General features: G+C 39.7%; 1 long non-coding RNA gene across 1 annotated transcript; it reads right to left on the bottom strand.

The window, feature by feature from the left end:
• Positions 1 to 2,298: 2,298 nt before the first annotated feature.
• LOC116870210 lies at positions 2,299 to 12,302 on the bottom strand. Its single transcript, XR_004383190.1, has 4 exons — positions 12,127 to 12,302; positions 4,680 to 4,800; positions 3,803 to 4,050; positions 2,299 to 2,579 (listed from the first exon to the last, which is right to left on the bottom strand). It is a non-coding gene; the product is annotated as an uncharacterized LOC116870210 (long non-coding RNA).
• Between the last annotated feature and the right edge of the window lie 201 nt (positions 12,303 to 12,503).

Raw genomic sequence — 12,503 nt, 5'->3', positions numbered from 1 at the left:
AGGAGGGCACTTGTGATGCACTGGGGTATTTTTGTAAGTGATGAATCACTATAGTCTACTCCTGAAACTAATACTACACTATATGTTAACTAATTTGAATTTAAATAAAATCTTAGAGAGAAAAAATAAACATAAGAAAGGGTTATATCTTGGTCAAAGTAGCTTCTTACTCTATTCATAGGATTATAGGAATAGTGGATTTTAGAGATTCAAAGGGCTGTGAGGTTAATCAAATACAACTTCTTCCTTTTTCTTTATTTAAAAAAATTAAAAAAAAAGATTTTATTTATTTATTTGACAGAGAGAGAGATCACAAGTAGGCAGAGAGGCAGGAAGCAGGCTCCCTGCTGAGCAGAGAGCCTGACACGGGGCTCGGGGCTCAATCCCAGGACCCTGAAATCTTGACCTAAGCCGAAGGCAGTGGCTTAACCCACTGAGCCACCCAGGCACCTCATCCTCTTCCTTTTTCAAATGATAACTCAGAAGTAAAGAAAGCAATGCAACAGGCAGTTTCTTGAACACAGATTAATTCTTTGTGCCAATACTTGATGAAGATCCGCTATTTGCCAGCCATTACCCTTAGGTGTTTCCATAGTTAATCAAGTATAAATATTCTCTAAATATCTTAATAGAAATGTAAATAGTTTGATGGAAGAGAAGGTACTTCTTTGTACTTCATTTGTACTCCAGAATGGGAAATAGAAAGTGGGAAGGACCAAATTGGAGTTCTAAAACATTATTGGAATCATCTCTTATATGATAATTATTGTCATCAACAGTAATAGTGATAAAAGATGTACCTATTGATCTTACAATGTATATGGTATATTTTAATGCATAAGAAATAGTCCCTTCCCTGAAAGAATTTTTAATATGGCTCATATGCTAAAGAAAGTAAATAGAAGAAAAAGGAAGGGGAGTTAACATTTATTAAGTGCTGTGTGCTGAGCATTTTAAGTGCATTGTTATTACATTGAAAGATCAGAACATTCCTATGATGAGAGTACAAATATTATCAGTTTTATAGATAGGGAAACAGAGGCACGAGAATGGAAATTGACTTCTCTAAGATCGTATGGTGGGAAACTGGTGGAGACACACAAATAGCATGTAATAAATGCTAGGGACATCATGTTCACAAAAAGTGTTATAGGAAGTCAAATTGTGGGTTGGACCTCCAGAGGGTTTCATGGAAGAAGTGGGACTCATGTCAGACTCTGGCATAATGGGAGAATTTTAGAGGTGAGAGGAGGTGTGATCTGAACAAATACAGGAATATCCTTGGTTTGTGTAGATAGGGGGACATTATGATCAGTTTGACAGGAGAGAGCAGTTCTGGGCCAAGGTATGTTAAGGTCAGCATTTTGGCCATTCAAGATAATGACAAATATTCATTAAAACTTGGCTCATATACAGATTGGCCAAGGAATTGGGAGAGAGGCTGAGGTCACAAAAGCCAGTTAGGGAAATGTTGAAGTAGTCCAGGGGTACAGATAAGGACCAAAACTAGGGTTGAGGAAGAGGTGATGTAGAGTGTGGTAGGCTGAATAATGGTTCCCCAAAGATGTCTGCATCCTAATCTCTGGAACCTGTAAATATGTTCTCTTATATGGTAAAAGGGACTTTGCAAATGTGATTAAAGATCTTGAGATGGGGACATTATCCTAGATTTGAAATTCCTTCTAGGAGAGAATAGCCAAATATTAAGCCTTATTGCATTTAAGACAGATGAGCTTATCTGATTCTTAGATCTGGTAAGCAGTTAAGGCAAAGGTTCATAACGAAGAGGATGAGGAGTACATAGGTCCATGCCTAGATGGAAAGAGTCCATAAAAACTCTTAGAATGGTATTCATAATTATGTGAGCAAATGCACCATTTTTGTGGAGACAACATGTAATGCCATCAGATTCTCGAAAGGGTAGAAGATTGAAAATGAAAGCTTAGAATCATGAGCTAATGGTGTGGGGTACCAGAAGGTGGAGGAGGAAGGGCAAAGGGGAAGAAGCAGCAGAAAGAGCAACATGGAAACTCCATATTCATTTCTTTTTTGCTGTAGATTGATACCACGAATTCCTGATCCTCTTTTCCCATACTAGACCCTTACAGCAGGACTTTTTGTGTTTCCAGACCCAGTTTGCAAAGAGGCTGCAGAGCCCATTCTCTTAACAGTTCTTTTATTTGCTGACAATGTGTTCTTTAAAAAATTGTGTTTTGGTGTTTTACCAAATATTTCATCTATATTTCTCAAAGGACTTTTCTCAATATTACAAACACTATTATCTCCACAAAGTGGATATTAAAATAACTTGATATATTATCATTGGCAATCTCTTCAAAGAATAGATGAGGTATAGAAAGCTTAGGGAGCTTCTAATTAACAGCCACTGTTTTTTGTTTTTTTTTTTTCAGTGATATAAATCATGGAGTTGCTTAGTTGATCTCCTAAGTAAAATGTCTCTGTGGTTAAATTTGATGTCTATTCTGTATACTAAGAGATCCTTCTCAGCGTAGCTTAGATTCAGCATAGCCAAATCCACTGAATGCTTCAGAGGCTGACCTGGGGTCAGAATTTCTTCCCTAAACAATAAATAAACAATAAATTATATTATTATACTATAAATATTTATTAAACAATAAATAACAATAAATAAATAAAATAATAAGCAGTAAACAATTTTTAAAGATATTTATTTATTTATTTATTTGACAGAGAGAGAGAGAGAGAGAGAGATAGATCACAAGTAGGAAGAGAGGCAGGCAGAGAGAGAGAGGGGGGAGCAGAGAGCAGAGCTGAGAGAGAGCCCAATGTGGGACTCAGTCCCAGGACCCTGAGATCATGACCTGAGCCAAAGGCAGAGGCTCAACCCACTGAGCCACCCAGGCACCCCTAAATAAACAACTTATTTAAGTAACTCTTTTTTGACCTCTGTATGGATCAAAACAGTTTGTATTTTGTTTTACAATGTAATGCTGACCTGGGGCACCTGGATAGCTCAGTTGGTTAAGTGTCTGCCTTTGGCTCTGGTCCATCAAGGTCATGGGATCAAGCCTGCATTGTGCTCCTTGCTCAACAGAGAGCCTGCTTCTCCCTCTCCCTCTGCTGCTCCCCCTGCTTGTGTGTACCCTCTCTCTGTGTCAAATGAATAAATAAAATTGTAAAAATAAAAAAACAAAACAACATAATGTTGGCTTGTTTGTTTTTTTTTTAAAGATTTTATTTATTTATTTGACAGAGAGAGAGAGATCACAAACAGGCATTGAGGCAGGCAGAGAGAGAGGGAGAAGCAGGCTCCCCGCTGAGCAGAGAGCCTGATGCAGGGCTCCATCCCAGGACCCTGAGGTCATGACCTGAGCTGAAGGCAGAGGCTTAACCCACTGAGCCACCCAGGTGCCCCTAATGTTGTCTTTTTAAAAAATAAAAATGATTGTCAAGATTTCCTTTAAAAATACTATGAAAAATCATTAAAAAGTACTACAAGGGTGGAGAAAGTATACTTTGTAAAATGGACTTGGCTAACCTACATTTGCTTGCAAAAGGATGTCAATGTTTATTGGAAAGATCTAGCCAGGGAGTATAACTCCCTGTATATCTTGATTGAGAATAGACTTTGTCAGTTTGCAAATGTCATTCTTTTTGATTGCATTGATACTTTGGGAAGGACACATACAGAGCTCTCAGGGAAAGGGAACTCTCCGCTAAGATGCCAGATCTCTAAGTCAATCCTGGCAATCACCCTGGTCACAGATGCCACAGCTACTGCATTAAAAGCCTATTATACTTTTTGCAGCAATGTACCTACCTCTGTACCATAAACTGGGTGGCTTAAAACAACAGAAATGTATTCTCTCACAATTCTGGAGGCTGAAGTCCAAAATCAAGGTGTTGGCAGTTTGATGCCCTCAGGAGGTTCTGAGGGAGAATCTACTCTCTATGCCTCTCTTCTTGCTTCTGGTGGTTACTTGGCATTTCTTGGCTGGGAGATACCCATCACTCCAATCTCTATTTTCACATGATGTTTTTCTTATTTGTCTCTGTGTATTCACATGGCTTTTTTTTTTTAAGGGTTTAAAAAAAAATTATTCATTTGAGAGAGATACAGAGACAGAGACTGAGAGAGCACAAGTAGAGGGAGAGGCAGAGGGAGAGGGAAAAGCAGACTCCCTGCTGAGCCAGGAGCCCAACATGGGGCTTGATTCCAGGACCTGGAGATCATGACCTGAGCCAAAGGCAGATGCTCAACCATCTGAGCCACCCGGGTGCCCCCACATGGCTTTCTTAAAAGGACATTAGTTCAGTGCCTGGGTGGCTCAGTGGGTTAAGCCTCTGCCTTTGGCTCAGGTCGTGATCTCAGGGTCCTGGGATCGAGCCCCACATCGGGCTCTCTGGTCAGTGGGCAGCCTGCTTTCCACCCCACTCCACCCCCCGCCGCCACCTGCCTCTCCGCCTACTTGTGATCTCTGTCAGTTAAATAAATAAAATCTTTAAAAAAAAAAAAGGACATTGGTTATTGGATTTAGAATCTTCCTAATTCCCATTTTATGATCTGTGTTCTCATTTTAATGAAACTAATTACATCTGTGAAGATCCTCTTCCAAATAATTCACATTCTGAAGTTCCAGGTAGACATGGATTTTGGGAGAAACTATTTAATTCACTACACCTTCCAAGCTACTTACCCTAAGTACAGGGTTCATCAGTACAATCCATCAGAACATAATGCATAACATCCAGCATGCATGTTTCTTTCCAGGTACTGGTCAGGTGGTTCTCTCTGGTTCTAGGCTGATAGCCATATATCTACGTTGAAATTTTATCCAGTTACTCAAAAAGGGAACCAGGCAAGAACTTGGATGGAATAGTACAAATCTACTTCTGAAGGCTATGAAAGAACTCGAAGTACATGCTTATCTGATGGTTGGTCAATAAGGTCATTTTCTTCTTCTTCTTTTTTTTTTTTTTTTTTTTTAAGATTTTTAATTTATTTGTCAGAGAGAGAGAGTACACACAAGCAGGCAGAGAAGCAGGCAGAGAGAGAGGAGGAAGCAGGCTCCCTTCTGAGCAAGTAGCCCGATGCGGGACTTGATCCCAGGACCTCAGGATCATGACCTGAGCCGAAGGCAGCTGCTTAACCAACTGAGCCACCCAGGTGTCCCGGTCATTTTCTTCTATAAAGCCTGGGACACACTGGTACACATAAGGTGACTGATGACAAAGGTGACTGAACCACAGTGGATTATTACAAGTCATGACACTACGTTTTCTTTTTGAGAAATGCACAATAAAGTGCCTTCTTTGGCTACCATTCTATTGATGGATGAAATAAATTCTGATACTTTGTCCACCCCCCCCCCCTTTTTTTTTAAGATTTACTTATTTGTTGGGTAGGGAGGGGCAGATGGAGACGGAGAGAGAGAATCTTAAGCAGGCTCCATGCTCAGCATGAGACTGACAGAGAACTCAATCTCGATCTCACGACCCTGAGATCATGATCTGAGCCGAAATCAAGAGTCCGCTGCTTAACTGACTGAGCCACCCACGTGCCCCACTTTGTAGGCTTTTTATTTTTCTGTGGAACTTGGAGAACCATCAACTGATTGTTATTGGTATGTGCGTGTGTGTGAATAAGAATATGATTAACAACAGTCTAAGTTTGTACAGAACTTCCTTCCTGGAACCTTTTATTTCTGGAAGGTGTGTGGGAAGATTGAGGAGTCACATGACATTAAACAATTTTAGAAAGGACCAACAACCCTACTCATAGATTTTTATATTTTTGATGTTCATGTTTAGAAACATCTTACCTAAGCTGATTTTCAGATGTGGGCTATGTGGCTTTTTATTTTATTAGAATTTTTTTGTTTTAATTTTAATTATTTAAAATTCTAGTCAAGTAGAATTCTTGTTAATTAACAAGATTAAATCTTGTTAATCCACATATTCTAGTCAAGACATAAGGTGACTTATTAATAAAAACAATAAAATGAAAACCAAACCAAAACAACCCCATTATTGGTAAGGGGGTCGGACAAGGGCTACTTAGACACTGTATGTGTATTTAGCTGGTACCATCTTTTGTTAGGGAATATTGGCAATATTCTATAAAGCCTTAGGACTCTGCATTCTGCCTGACCTAGCAATTATTCTCTTAGGAATTTTTCTTAAGGAAATAATCAAAGGTGAGGGCAAATATTTAGTTATATTCACTATGTGTAGCTATGTTTGCACTACTGCTTATAATGGCAAAGAATGGAAAATGAATACACAATAAGAAATTGGCTAAATTACAGTATATTCATTTTGTAGGTATATGTAATTTACATACAATTTAAAATGATGTTGTAGAATACTATTTAAATCTCTTGAAGATGTTAAATATATTGTTAAATTCAGAAAGCATTGTGTGAAATGTAGAAAATGAGCCACTTTTAGAAATGTATATATGTGTGGGAAAAGGACAAAATAATAAGAACTAAAAAAAGGTGGTAGATGGACTGATCATTTTTATTTTATTCTTTTCTTATATATACTTTACATATCTTCTGTAGTGAATATTACCTTTGTGAAGAGAAAAGCAAGTTTGTCTTTCTTTAAGTAGGTAAGAAAATGAGTACAATGGGAAAATGTCATAGAAAAGTTATAATGAATCTTGAATTGAGGTTACTTCTCAAAATGTATGCAATAAGCTTCTGTACAGATGGGACATACATTTTGTTCCAGGCTTTCAAAAGCCAATGGAAAGAGGGAAACAGAAATAGCCATAGTATCTATAAGATGATTCTGTAGTATCTTAAATATCTGTAAGGTAAGAACAATTTGTTAGTCAACAATTTAAAAACAAATATAATGGTTGACTTCACTGGGCTTTTACCTACATGTGGGATGAAGACAAATGCTGGAGACCAATGGAAAGTTAAATACCAATTATCAGTTCCCCTTTATATAAAGGGTAGCCATAAAGTTTGGAAACACGATACTATTTTATTTTTTTACAGATTCTTATTGTTATATTATATTATATTATATAACAACTTTACAGATAGAACCCCCTCTGATTACTTGTTTCTTCTGGAGTATGGTAAAGATATAGGTTCATTTATTTATTTTTTTAAAAATTATTTATTTATTTATTTATTTATTTATTTATTATTTATTTATTTGACCGACAGAGATCACAAGTAGGCAGAGAGGCAGGCAGAGAGAGAGCGGGGAAGCAGGCTCCCTGCTGAGCAAAGAGCTTGATGTGGGGCTCGATCCCAGAACCCCGGGATCATGACGTGAGATGAAGGCAGAGGCTTTAACCACTGAGCCACCCAGGCGCCCCCATTTATTTATTTTTAAAGATTTTATTTACTTGAGAGAGACAGAAACAGAGACAGCTAGCACTAAAGGGCGGGGGCAGAGGCAGAGGGAGAAGCAGACTCCCTGCTGAATAGGGAGCCCAGCTTGGGGCTCAATCCCAGGACTCTGGGATCACCACCCAAGCCAAAGGTAAACACTTAGCCAACTGAGCCACCCAGGTGCCCCAAAGTTTATTTAGTAAAAATGAGAGAAGTCAACTGAAACAACACATTAAATATGCTTCTGCTAGGACTGAGGAAAATGAATTTACTGCATCACACTCAATGCAACCCGAACTATGCATTGCCCCAAGGGATAACACAGTGTATCAGGTAATGTCATGGAACATATGATGTATCATAACGGTAGAGCAAGAAACCATTTATTATGCATATTCACCTGTGTTCCTTGAATTTATGGCCAAGTTATAAAGCTGTCTAATACTGTTTTATGCATGCCCCTTTATAATTCTATAGGGTCACTTTAGCTTTTCTAGGATATAATAAAATTCCTTAAATTTCATTTGACCCAGATTTCATCTTTAACTTCAAAGAAAAGGGGTTTTCATTTTGATGATTTTATTTTGATTTGACACAAGTGAACTTCTGGAGAAATTTTTTTTCTTTTTTTTTTTGCATCTAGAAGTGTAAAACAATTGCCTGATTTTTGGCAGTTAAAATCTGCACACTCTGCAGCTACACAGCAATAGACATGCTCTTTGCTGTAATCCCCCAAGGTCTTATTTTGTCAGTGCAGTCCTAGTGCTAGGTTGGATGCCACTTCCAAGGGTACAAGTTTTGGGACCTTGTAAGAAGAGAAATTTTCATGAAAGATGTCACTTCCTAAAGACTTTATTGCATGGGTCTTCAGGGACAAACTAAAGCTCACCCTAAAGGCTTTCTTAGGAAATGCTCAATCATCCAATGTTTTTTTGTAACATTAATTGATATTAACCTATATGATATTACTGAGTTTCTAATATTTAAGGTAAGGTGTTTGTGCTTCATCCAAATGGACTGATTTTTTAAAAATGCAAAATTAAACTATGAATAGTTTCAAGAAACACAAAGAAATAGTCATAAATCCTATAAGCTCTTTGCGGTGAGGAATAATGCTTCTTATCCAGCAATATATATAGAAGACATTGACTAAATATTTAATAATTATTTGATTGATGGCAATATTGATTTACCATGATATTTTTCTTCCAAGTTATTTTTCACAGTAATAAATCAATGCTGTATGTTATAGGACAGTTTTCAATAAGCTTAGATAATGTAGCCTGGGCATATATGGGCTTCTTGGGTAAACTGTATTAAGCAACAAAAAACAGTGAAAACATGTAAAAAATGTTTAAGAATGAATTTTTCCTTTGAATATTGACTACATGGACAAAATGAGTATTTTGGGTGGTGGAGGGACCAAGAAACACCTTTGTCATTATGTAGCTTTACAGAGTATGCACATACTATCTGTCAAATAATCATTGGTTTCCTTTCCCAGAGGTGAAGACACTTATCTTTTCAAAAGTATACCTGAAAGACAGAATGTTGTGGCCAACCTTTTTTCCCCACAAGTCTGATCTGTCTCTAAGTTTACCAAGTTCATGTTTGTCTGCCAGGTAAGTAAGTTAAACACAGAAAACAATCATCATTAAACAGTATTCCTACTGTACTGAGAATTTCTTTCAATTTGAAATAGGCACAAGCATTTCAAAAAGTGAGCTGTAAAAAATGGTGCAAATGGGTATCTGTTCAGGTGGAGGTGTAGCAGCACTGGGTATCATCCCCTTGTCACTGGGGATTCCTCATCTGTCCAGGGCTAGAGCTGGACTACATGATCCCTTCTGCCTGTCAAAGGTTACAGTTACAATTTATCACATCTCTTATTATTTATTTTTTGTTTTCCAACACTTGTTATTGTAAAAAAATTTTTAAGAAGATTTTATTTATTTATTTGACAGAGATAGATAGTGCTCCCCACTGAGCAGGGAGCCCCATGTGGGGCTCCATCCCAAACATGACCTGAGTTGAAGGCAGATATTTAACCAACTGAGCCACCCAGGCATTCCAAAAACCCCACCCATCTACCTACCATGGAGAGTCTATAATTAACATCTTGGGCTACTGGATTTATTACATATATATTTAGCTATCCATCTCTCTATCCAGTCTTCAATCCATCTTTTCAAAATAACTTGCAGATATCAATATACTTCCTCCTAAATATGTCAGTGTACATAGCATTAACTGGAAGTCAATTTTGTTTACAGTTGTTTTTTAGGTTAAATCTTTTATATTTAACATGAATGTTTTCTTTCCATAACATTTATCTTAGTTAGCAACTATGTACTCCTTGGTGCATTGAGGTGGTTAATGTTTGCCTCCCCCTTGAAGGCAACAGAAACTGTGCCATTTTCCTCACCAAGATATCCGCAGGAGCTGGTATTACAGTAGATGCTCAATATACAGTATATTTGTTGGGGGAACATACGGGAAGTCAGAAAGAAATGGATGGAAGATGGAGCTATAGAAATGCAAAGAAAAAGTAAAGTATGGTCTCTCAAACCAGTTTAAATATGTTATTAAGACTATTGTTGGTGCTCAGTCAGGATGGCTAAAATGAACAAGTCAGGAAACAACAGATGCTGGCGAGGATGCAGAGAAAGAGGAACCCTCCTACACTGTTGGTGGGAATGTGAGCTGGTGCAGCCACTCTGGAAAACAGCATGGAGGTTCCTCAAAAAGTTTAAATAGAGCCTCCCTATGACCCAACAATCACACTACCAGGTATTTACCCTAAAGATACAAACGTAGTGATTTGAAGGGGCACATGCACTCGAATATTTATAGCAGCAATGTCCACAATAGCCAAACTATGGAAAAAACCTAGATGTCCATCAACAGATGAATGGATAAAGAAGATGTGGTATAGATACACAATGGAATACTATGCAGCCATCAAAAAATGAAATCTTGTCATTTGCAACGACATGGATGGAACTAGAGGGTATTATGCTTAGCGAAGTAAGTTAATCAGAGAAAGACAACATGATCCCTCTGATACGAGGAATTTGAGAGGTAGGGTGGGAGTTTGGTGGGTAGGGAAGGAAAAATGAACAAGATGGGATCTGGAGGGAGACAAATCATAAGAGACTCTTAATCTCACAAACTGAGGGCTGCTGGGGGGTGGGATGTAGGGAGAGGGTGGCTGGGTTATGGACATTGGGGAGGGTATGTGCTATGGTGAGTGCTGTGAAATGTGTAAGCCTGATGATTCACAGACCTGTACCCCTGGGGCAAATAATACATTATATGTTAATAAAAATAATTTTTAAAAATCCTAAAAAAAAAAAAAGAAAGACTATTGTTGGTGCTGTGGCCATTCAAAGCCGTTTTGGTAAACGGAGCACGATATGCTTATTATGGAAATAGGCATTTTATGTTGGTTCAATTAAGAAAATAAAATGAAGTACTCCAAGTATCTTCACTGATCATTCTACATGTAAGTAATTTCCTAGGGTTCTGGATGTTTATTTGGTAAGGAAGCTTATAGTACTCCGGTTTGTACATACTTAAATCCTACCTCCAGGCTTGAGTCTTTGATAACCAACTTCTTCCTCAAGATGAAATTTCTTATGAAAACACTTAAGCCATGGAACAAATATATTGACCTAAAAGCTGATTACAAACCTTATATTTGGCACATGAATCACACAGAATCTTGCTCTCTCCTTCTCAACCATGGGAAACCTCCCTTCCTACCATGACTCCTCTCTGGCTATTTCCCCAGTTCCTTTTTGTGGTACCATCTCTTAAATGGGATTATGTCTTTGTGGGATATCTAGATTTCTGTGAAACTGTATAAGGGAATCTTGCTAATATTGTCCCCACTGTTTCTAAAGGTGTCCAGTGTGATTCAAACTTCAAAGGCTGAAATTTTCTCAGATGACCTTAGCTACCTGATAATTTGAGATTTTGCTTTTCTTATCTTTCTTGTCCCAGGAGCATTTGACAACCTGCTTTATTTCATTGAGAGTTCCTAGGTCAGCCAAGATTGACCCATCCCCACTCCTCAAAACTTTTTTTTTTTTTTTTTGGCTTGGTGAATCTATTAGATTTCCAGAACAGGTAATTGCAGACTTGACCTGATTTGAACGTCCTTGGGAAGAATCTGGCCTCCTTCCCAGTTCAAATGACAGGTTACAGAAATTCATCCACTAGGAAAGCCATTCTTTTGGGTTAGAGTGGTACTTCCCCAGTGTGTTCTGCTTCTGTGCTTCAAATTCAAGGGAGGGAGTGGGGGGGGGGGGCAACAGATACATGAAGCCGTGTCTGTGAGAACGTTTACTTCAAAAGGACAAGGACCACGGGAACTCTGACAGCACTGTGACCTTGGGGAGGAGAAGAAAGCTCTGAGATTGAGTGCCAGGGAAAGTAGGGGAGGACAGATTTCTTTATCCACTAAAGAAGCCACATGGTGTCTTTCAGATGATAAGATTTAAGATCTACTCAGTGACTTCTCTTCATGCCCCGCCAGCCCCCACTCTGCAGCCTCCCAAGCCCCGCTTGCTCCTGCAGCACCGCTCTCCTGTTCGACCCCCAACTCTCCTGGAGGGCCCAGGCGGTGCGGGCCTCTGCACCCGACTCCCTTCCCGCGTCTCTCCCACCGCGCAGCCCCGCGTTTCAAAGGCTCCGCGCCTCCTCCAGTCCTCCCGAGAGGTATGAAACAGAAGACTGCTCCACTGCGGGATAAAACGCTTCATAACTCACCCTCGGTTGTCACCCTCTAGATTTTCCTCCCATGCTCAAGGCTTTCGGTCACCTCTGCATAAATATTAAGACCCAGAACCCAGAACCTGAAAAACCGACCGCTGATCAGTCCCGCTCGCTTCCCCGTCGGTGAAAAGCAATCCCATTCCGGCGCGCGCGCTCTGGGTCTGCCAGCCGGCTCCTGGCCGACACACGCCCGCGCCGCTGTCCCCTCGCGGGGCCCGCGGGTTCTGTCACCTCGGGCTGCCCCCGCCTCCCTCCCCGGCCTGGGCCTCTCCCCGCCTCCCGCCCGCGGATCTCGCCGCCCCGCCTCCGGCGCCGCCGCGGCCGCCATTGGTGCCAATCCGCCCCAGAAGGGCCCCCATTGGCCGGGTGGGAAGTCACTCGCGC

Source organism: Lontra canadensis, unplaced genomic scaffold (assembly GCF_010015895.1).
Source record: "Lontra canadensis isolate GAN:19392208 unplaced genomic scaffold, GSC_riverotter_1.0 scaffold1, whole genome shotgun sequence".
Lineage (NCBI taxonomy): Eukaryota > Metazoa > Chordata > Mammalia > Carnivora > Mustelidae > Lontra > Lontra canadensis.
The sequence above is the reverse complement of the archived record's forward strand: the minus strand, read 5'-3'. Positions and strand labels throughout refer to the sequence as shown.